The sequence below is a fragment of the Sinocyclocheilus anshuiensis genome, unplaced genomic scaffold, assembly GCF_001515605.1.
Source record: "Sinocyclocheilus anshuiensis isolate Anshui unplaced genomic scaffold, SAMN03320099.WGS_v1.1 scaffold886, whole genome shotgun sequence".
NCBI lineage: Eukaryota > Metazoa > Chordata > Actinopteri > Cypriniformes > Cyprinidae > Sinocyclocheilus > Sinocyclocheilus anshuiensis.
Genome location: NW_015536542.1, coordinates 1,039,977 through 1,049,229, shown reverse-complemented (window position 1 = coordinate 1,049,229; position 9,253 = coordinate 1,039,977). Strand labels below are relative to the sequence as shown.

The 9,253-nt window shown below is 37.5% G+C and overlaps 1 protein-coding gene across 4 annotated transcripts in view; it reads right to left on the bottom strand.

The window, feature by feature from the left end:
- The window catches only part of LOC107697881 (netrin-G1-like), a 102,569-nt gene that overhangs the window by 56,223 nt on the left and 37,093 nt on the right, over positions 1 to 9,253 (bottom strand). The window lies entirely within an intron of this gene.

Here is a 9,253-nt window from a genome sequence, read left to right as displayed (position 1 = left end):
GCATCTTGTCAGTAAAGCCAAAATGCGTGTTAAATATCGCATGCGATTTATCGTGCAGCCCTAATATACATATATATATATATATATAAATGTGTTTTACGGTGAACGCATTAGCACACGTAATGCGCCATTCCCGCATCCGCGCCCACGCCCTCATCTCATGTTTGCGGCTGACTGCAAATGATCATTGATAGATAACTATGCCCGGGAAAAGACATCAGCAGTCTGGCGCCGAGAAAATAAAAATAAAAATAAAACCCAAGACGAAGCCCGTGCATCACTTTTAGGTATGTTCATAATCCTGTGAAACTTTTTTGGCTGTTGACGTTAATAACATGTTTTAATGTCGGTAAGGCTATCACCACCACCAACAAATCTAATATTCTCTCTGAGTTTCCATGTTCCCTTACGAAAATTAACAATAATTTTACTACGAATAAAAAAATAAAAAAAAAGGTTCTTGTAGCAATGGTAACCACAAATTAACCATGGTTTTGTTACTTCAAATAATCATTTACAAAGAAGTATTCAGGAAATATTTTTTGTGGTTATAAAAACAGACCTAAGCCAACAACAGCCTTTAAAATTACTTAAAATGTATTATATAAAAACAATAATGATTGGTTAATTAATAATAATCATATGGTTTCATTGAATAACACTGTTAAAATACATTATGTAATACAAAATTGAAAAAAAATTATGTAGATTACATATTATTACAAAAGCCTACAAAGGACTTCAAAGGCCTGGTAATTGCTGTTGTAACACTTACAGGACAATCAAATCCTTGTTTATTAATATTGACCAAACATTTAATTCAAATAATCACTTAATCTTTCATTTTTGGCCACCTTTTTGCGATAGAAATGCTAGCCTCTATAATTTCTTCAACAAAAACATATGGACATATGGACACACAATTTTCTTTTGTGTGATTTCTGAATGCTTGAGACTATAAAATCAATCAGACAACTGTATTAGTAAAATCATAACCATAGGCGACTGTCTAGCTACAATTGTAATTTGTAAATGATACAATTTAATTACAATTTATTTATTTACTTTTATATTTTATTAAAGTTCTATTTTGACCCTTATAGTAGGTGTTTTTTTTTTTTTTACTTCCATAATATTTCGGGGAAACAAACAAGCTTTATTACCCCTTTTCTTAATTCTTAAAGTTTGGGTTTGTTTTTCTTTTGTTGACTTTATACTTTGGAGTTGCTCCGTGGTTTGGGGAAGTATATTATCCTTTGCTAGTTATTCTATGTTCATTTGTGTTTTCCGTTTTCTTCGTTTGGATACGTGTTTTCCATTTGTGTTATGTTCCGTTTTGTTATTTAAATAAATCTTTTCGCCTGGCATTTGGATTCACGTGTCCTCTTTATGCTGCATCCCCCTTTCTGGCTAAACTTAACAGGGGTTTGTAACAGGGGGCACAACAGTACAATTCTGCTTAGGGCACCCATTTGGCCAGCAGCAGTCCTGCACATGCCTCTCACTAGACCATCTAGTCAAGAGGGCAGAGCTGTTGATTCATGCTGTTCTATCTCAGGGTGTGCTTCAGGCACTAGCCCTTCTATGAAGAGAATAACTAATTGATGTCTATAGCAGTCTACATTTAGCTAGCAAGTATCAATATCACTATTGCTTATTCTTGGAGTGTGTGATTAAGTGATTTAAACAAATCCTTCCACAAAGAAATAAGCTAAATTAAGCAAAAAATGATGTTTGTTTTGAACATGAATGATAACTCATATTGCACAGCTTGTTAAGGAGAGGTGAGCAATTACTTTTCTTCCTGGCAGACAAAACAGGCAAACAAACTGCATAGATTTACATTGATGCCATATCTATAAAGAGTTGAGGATGGACCCTTTTGACTTAGTCCAGTAAGCAACCACCCAGAATTCCCTAGTATCTGCTTAGCAAGGCAAAGACTCTGAACACCTTAGTTACCGCACAGAAATCCCCATGCAACTAGGGATACAGCGATTAACCGGTTTCACAATTAACCGCGCTTTAAAATGTCACGGTTAATTAATCGTAAAGGCTCCGCTACACCGAGTGCTTCTGTTGCACGGACGGAACTGTTGCAACTTGCGCAAAACGAAGAAAAAAACGAACACGGAGGCTACTACACACACTAGATGAACTATGACAGAGGAACCAAAAAGTGATCCTTTATTTCCACCAGAGAAATGCCTGAAGACGATAGTGTGGGACCATTTCGGGTACACAAAGAATGAATGTCAGAATGTCAATTAAATATTGCCGTAAAAAACTGCTGCTAAAGAGCGAATACATGGCTTTAAACTATTTTTAATGCACGATGAGAAGGCAAGACTGACACGAAGCTACGGCTCATTAGCTCAGTATTCTGCCCACTTCAGATCAGACAGATGAACTAGTGTGGTAAGATCACATTTATTTGAGTTATTTAATTATAACATTTAGCTACTTTAGTTAATTATTCGATCGAGAGAGAGAGAGAGAAGTGTGTGTGTGAACCTGCGTCAGCGCGTCTCTCTACAAACATGTGACGTTAGTTACTTAAACAGTGATTTTACCCTCTCCTTGCTGATGAATATGTAGCAATTCAGTATCTAAGCTATTTTATTAATAAAAGTCACAGGGCAGGGTTCACAACAAGTTTGTGTCCTCCTGAATGTTTGTATGTGTGCGCAGAGCGATCTCCGATCTCACAAACCAAAATAATAGACATGATTTTTTAAGGCCACATGTAAAATCATATGAATTATTATAAAAATTATTAAAATGAATAGGTATGGATGACAGTTGATTACAATGATAGTTCAGTTTATTCCCCTCATTATGAATCGTTTCCCCTGTGGGATAAAACAAGTCAATAGTCCTATATTAATAATACTTATTAACATCATTATATATTATCCCTTTTATAGTATTATGCATAAGTCAAAAACCAACAAGATTTTTTTTTCACCATGTTTCCAGTTTTCTGCCTCAGGTCCAAAAGAAATGTAAAGAATGTACAAACTGAAAACACTAAATAGCCTACTTTTGTGATCAATTTTCATTAGTTATTTTCAAAAGGGAAATACTGACATGGATGTTTACAGAGCAGAGGTCACCTTTTTAATTCCAATTGGAGAGATAGACATTTGTTTGTCTTTATTATTATTATTATTTCGTGCTGTATTATTGGTTACTGCGTTATTTCTGTTTCTAAAGGCAGCAATAAATATCACTTTATTATCTAAAGAGTGTCCATGTGATTTTATACGTTAATCATTTTGTGAAATGAATAAATGCATAATAATCGTCATAATGGTGAAACCGTGATTATTCCTCAGAAAATAACCGTACCAACAAAATCTATAATCGTTGCATTCCTACATGCAACCACTCACATCACTAAAGTATTGTGCTGTAAAGTTTTGCACGGGCAAGCACAAGGGCAAATCTTTTGCAAAAAATTTGTGTATATAGCCTATAATCAGAACATATTTGCTGAAAGACTCTGGACCAATTAGTTTTTTGGCTACCTAACGCAATTTACTTTAATGAAAACAGATTTCGAATGACAAAATGTTCAATTACTGTAAAATATAATGGACCGTTTTCACAAGACTGTGATGACACATTCAGGGGCGCCGCTAGCAATTTTGGGCCCTATGAAAGAATATTAGGTTGAGCCCCCTACCGCACCAAACATACACTATATTGCCCAAAGTATTGGGACACCCCCTTCTAATGAACAGGTTTGACTACTTTAGTAATTTCCATGAGTACAAATCTTAATGTTTAAGCATATAATGATATTCTAGGGAATTGTGTGCTTCTAATTTTATACCAATAGTTTGAACAGGACCCTTTTCTATTCTAACACAACAATGCCTCTGTGTATAAGGCAAGGTTTAAAAAAATAAATAAATTGATTCAGTCAGTGTGGAAGAGCTTGACTGGTCTGCATAAAGCCAAGTCCTAATCCCATTTGAACACCTCTGGTGTGACTTTAAATTCAGACTTTGAGCCAAAAACTCATCACAAAACACCAGTGACTTGTACATACATATGGACAAAAGTATTAGGACAACCCCTTCTTTAGAACAGAAAAAGGCACTTCCAAACTGTGGCAACAACGATGGAAACATAATTCATGTATTTAAAAATTGTATTTCCATCTTTGTTGCCACAGTTTTGGAAGTGTCTAAAATGACTGTGGCCTAATGGTTAGAGAGTTGGACTTGTAACCCAAAAGTCAAGGGTTTTTACTGCTGTGTGTGTGTGTGCACTTGGATGGTTTAAATGCAGAGCACAAATTCCGTGTATGGGACACGATACTTGGCTACACTTCATTTTCAACTATTTTTTTTGTCCACAGGATTGTAATATGTAGTGTTGCAGCTGCAAAAGAAAAGGCTGATGTGAAGAAATAGGCCACACAGTAATGCCTTATAAAGATTAATTAGGTGTTTTTCCCAGTCACTGCAAACCTCCCATTTATCGGAAAGAGACATCACATTTAAACACAGCCCTTGAAAAGCAAGTTTCCAGTTCTTTCATGCCACTGAGAGCTTTATGTAAGGATTAAGGTTTGACTCACATTAGAAAAACTGACATAGCTGCCACATTGACAAAGATCAGTAATTACTAAAGATGTTTCAATTAATGCTAAACTGATCAGGACACCCAGGATATATGGACCAGGGCTAGGGAATTTGACGGCTGAGTTCAGTTGGAAAAGCAGACGGCTTTCTGTGAATTGGTGCTAATGACAGTGTAAGGCTCCAAACCGTATAAGGTTAATCCCATCCACAAAGAGCTTGATGAAGTCTGATGAACAAGAATGAGGGCCAGAGACAGAAAGCGAGGCAAGAGAAAGAAAAATAGAAAGACAGATGTGTTGCACATGCGCTGGTTCTAATCCGAGCCTGTTGTCCCCATTAAATGTGTTCTGGGTAATTTCACACCAACAAACACACACATAGTCGTCATGAATCACCTCACACTTGCTTCCTAAACACAGCCTTAAAAAACCCACCCGTCCATCCAAACGCTGTTTGTCTGTTCAGTGCTTGGCTGAGCGTTTTTCTCATGGCTGATCACACATCGCTGTGTAATGAAGATGTATTATCAAAGCAATAATCTGTCTTAAACAGAACAGTACAAATGAAAGCCATGTCAAAAGCCTGCCTCTTCACAGCCACAATCAACAGTGTATGCTTACTCTCAGTAATGACTCCCATTATTTTCCTGCTGATAATCTCACACATTGCAGGATCAAGTCTGAAGGCACTTTCACATGACTCATGTCAACATTCCCCAGTGCACTGAACTCTATGGAGCGTCAGCAACTTTGCCACTGGAGGGTATTGTAGCATGACTCTCAGAGATCAGACAGTATTAACTATGACCCCGTTTGCCACTGATCATTTGAACTGCAGCCAGTGATTACAGGGGAATTTGCATGACTTATCAATACTTGGGTTGTGTAACAGGGTTGTGCACCACTCAGAATTTAATTGAGAATGTCAATTCCTTAACTGCCATTCGAATTTGAAAGTAGGGGAAAAGTACATTTAAACTCAAAGAACTGTAACTAATTTTTAACTATACAATTAAAGTGTGTCAATATGAACATTCAGTATTGCCTTGACAAAGCCTTGATTCAAAGTAAAAAAAAAAATAAAAAAAAATGTAAAGACCTGAAGTTTGAAGGTTTATGGGCCTTAGAGATAGATGGATGGATGGATGGAGTCAGAAACAATTCTCTTACTGTCATTCCAATTCAAATTCTAGTTCAGCTTCCTGTAGATGTGGCAAAATCAATTAAAATTCCTATTCATTCACTGAGAGGGAGCCAATTCTTAAATTCTGAATTTTGCACAACATTTGTGGTGTAAATATGAAAATGATCTTGCATATCGAGTTGTATGGCACAACATGGGAAAACTAAAGATACGCTATAGATTTTTTCCCTATTTTACTTTGTTCTGCTTTCTTGCTACCTGGAAACCTCATGAACCATCCTCATCAACAAACGTGATGCTATCTGCTGCACTTTTCATGTGGAGGACAAAGTGGCCTGTGAAGATTGTGTAAAGAGATGCACTGAAGCCCTGTCACAAGTAAAAACACATCAAAAGCATTACTGTCAAGACAATAGTAGTAGTTTAGTACCAGTCTTGACCATAGGCGTAGCTTGACGTTTGAGTTTGGGGGGGGCAAACCGAACCGCTGGATTTGGTCAGACGTACTTTTAAACACATTTTAGTTTTGCTATAGTAAATCTACATATTCACATTCACATAGAGCAGTGGCAAGTGCGTTAGATTGTCATGGTAACCACATACATCACCCACGAATTACAGCTGCGCTTCTATTTTGCCACACTAAACTTAGCAATAAACACGTTTAAAATGCACAATAAACATGTCTGTCAAAACGATCTCAAAGGAGGCTTTTATTAAGCAAATCAAGGAGTGAATTACTCATCCACTGTTTTTAAAACAGACATTTGTTGGGCTTGATTCAAGTTAATGCACAATGAGGCACACTCTTTTTATTTAGTCTTATTGAATAGACGATAAACAGTTTATATTCTAAAATCTATTTAAAGGTTGTGTTCTGTGAAAATTAAATAACATTTGGATGTAAATGGTCGGCATAAAAGTAGTGTGCGGCTAAACTGGCTGCGTCCTATGGATCACCTTTATCTGATTGTCCGGGTCCGGAATCATCAAGCACAGCATTAATATCTTCATCTGAGTTTTGCGTTGTCTCCAGATTTCTCTGCAGTTCGTGTATGTTGTTAAAAACGCGGGAACATCATTTTATTCCACACAACAGGCAAGCATTACCGTTAAGTCTATTATCCACAAAAATGCAGATTTGTCACGTGACAATTCTTACGCAAATGAGATTGAGGGAGACGTTAAGTTTGTTTTGATTTATTAATTTACTTACAATAACAATTTAAAATGTATTAACTTTTACGTATTCACTTTTACATGTATTATTAACCGCATTATATGCATTTTTACTTCATAGAAAAAACGTAATAAATAAATATTTAGTACAATTCTTAAATCGCTATGGGGGAGCCAGGCCCCCCTGGCCCCCCCACAAGCTACGCCCATGGTCTTGACAAAGCCACATGAAAAATTATTATTCGGGTAGGAATTACTGGTCGAGGGCAGAAGTGAATGAGATACGACTGTCCCACTGGCAGGCAAGGCTTCAGATTACCAGATCACCAATGTGACAAGAGTATAAATTTACTGTGGCTGACAGCAGACTGAGCTATATAGGACCAACCAATCAAACAAATCCTTTTGTGTGACAGATGTTTGTGACATGCAACCCAGATCACAAACTGCTGTGTATGTCTATATTTCCCTTTCCTTTCCTACTTGATGGTCCTTTGACGAACACATATGTGCAAATCTGTGTACACACACGCACACATATGCCCACACATCAATATACATTGCATCACAGCAAGCGTATTGTCTGTCCCATCACTCTCTTGCCATGCTTTTCATGTACTTGTTTGTGGCTGTTTTGAGCTCTTCAGAAATGACAAATAGATCAATATCATTTCATTGAAAATTAAATTACTATGCAGTGGCCACACTGAGATCAGTGCTCACGTTGTGAGATGTACTGTGTAATTGTCTCAGCTAAAGGAGAGCAGTGTGAAGAGCAATTTCTCCTCGATCATTTCAAATGTTAATGTCTAATCTGTCAGAGGCCATTTTGCCAGACCGCATGACAGGCTCAGGTCAGGCCATTTGCATATCTCTTTTCCTGCCGCTAACATGAAATGATTCAAATCAAATATGTTCACATGACATGACATTAGCCACTAAATTACAAAGGAGCAAATTTGATTTTAAGAGCACGGCTTGCAGGTGTTACAAATAAACATGAGGGTCTGGGCATGTAATTTCCCTCGATCTCTTTTTCTCTTTCTGTCTCTCTCTCCCTCCCCAGACTGCGGTTAAATCCATCATTTGTGCATAAATGAGACCTTGGTGGAGGGATAGATTTCTCCAAGGCCCTCGGTTTGATTGAAGCTCTGACTCCTTTTCAATCTGCCTCTGTGCTCTCGCAAGCACCTTTGAGCTCGTCCTGCAGAACAGCCACAAACGCACTTGGGCTTCACCGCAACGCTGCTTGAATACAGGAAACACAGATTACTGTGTGTAATAGACCCCAGGATAAATCCCACCAAGAATTACATTCACATTTTCAAACTAGAGGTCAGCAGGACGAGAGAGCAGACAAAAACTGAAGCTCAGTTCAATCCCCACCTGCCAAATGCATTGACACATAAACCCTCTGCCTGTATTTAACATAAACACATATTCACACATATCACCATTTAAAACAGACCTGTTCCCACAGGTTTTGGTGATAGTAATCATTCTAATTCAAGAAGTAAATGAGGTGAGTGATGTGAGCTGATAAAATCTAGTTAGTGCTGCATTCATCACTATTATTATTCATACTCATTACAACAAACACCTAACCTTCAAAGGTAAGTAATAAGCTATTGCCCATAGTTTGTCCACCATGTGTGCTACAGTAATGAATCATGAATCAATACAATAATGCAACTTTGACTTATTGTTTTCATTTGATAGACATTAAAATGGCAAAAAAAAGCTAATTTGATGGAGGAAGCTGATGCAATTATCAGATTATTAATTAACTGATTGATTGACAGATAGAATGATGGATGGATGGATGGATGGAAGGAAAAATGGAAGGATGAAACAATGGTCAGAACAACCTAGCAACATCTAAGCATAATGGTTGTGACAGGAGTTTTCTGAGGCTTAAAGGGGTCATATGATGCGATTTAAATTTTTCCTTTCTCTTTGGAGTGTTACAAGCTCTTGGTGCATAAAGAAGATCTGTAAAGTTGCAAAGACTAAAATTTCAAATCCAAAGAGATATTCTTTATAAAGTTCAGAGTCAGCCACACCTACCTAAAACGGCTCGTTCTAACAGGCCCCCACATATCTACCTCACTATGTGGGAAGATTTGCATAACGCCGCCCAAATGTTCACGCAAAGAAGGAAGGCGTAACTTTTAGTCTCACTGTAGTTTTGTTGACGCTGCAGTCATGTCGTGAAGACGCTGTGTGCTGCGTTGTGAAAGCGAAACTACTTTGTTTGGTCTTCCAAAAGAGGACGATATCCGCTTCGTCATGCCTAGAGCTGATCCGTGCTGGTCGCTGAGGGAATACATCAACTT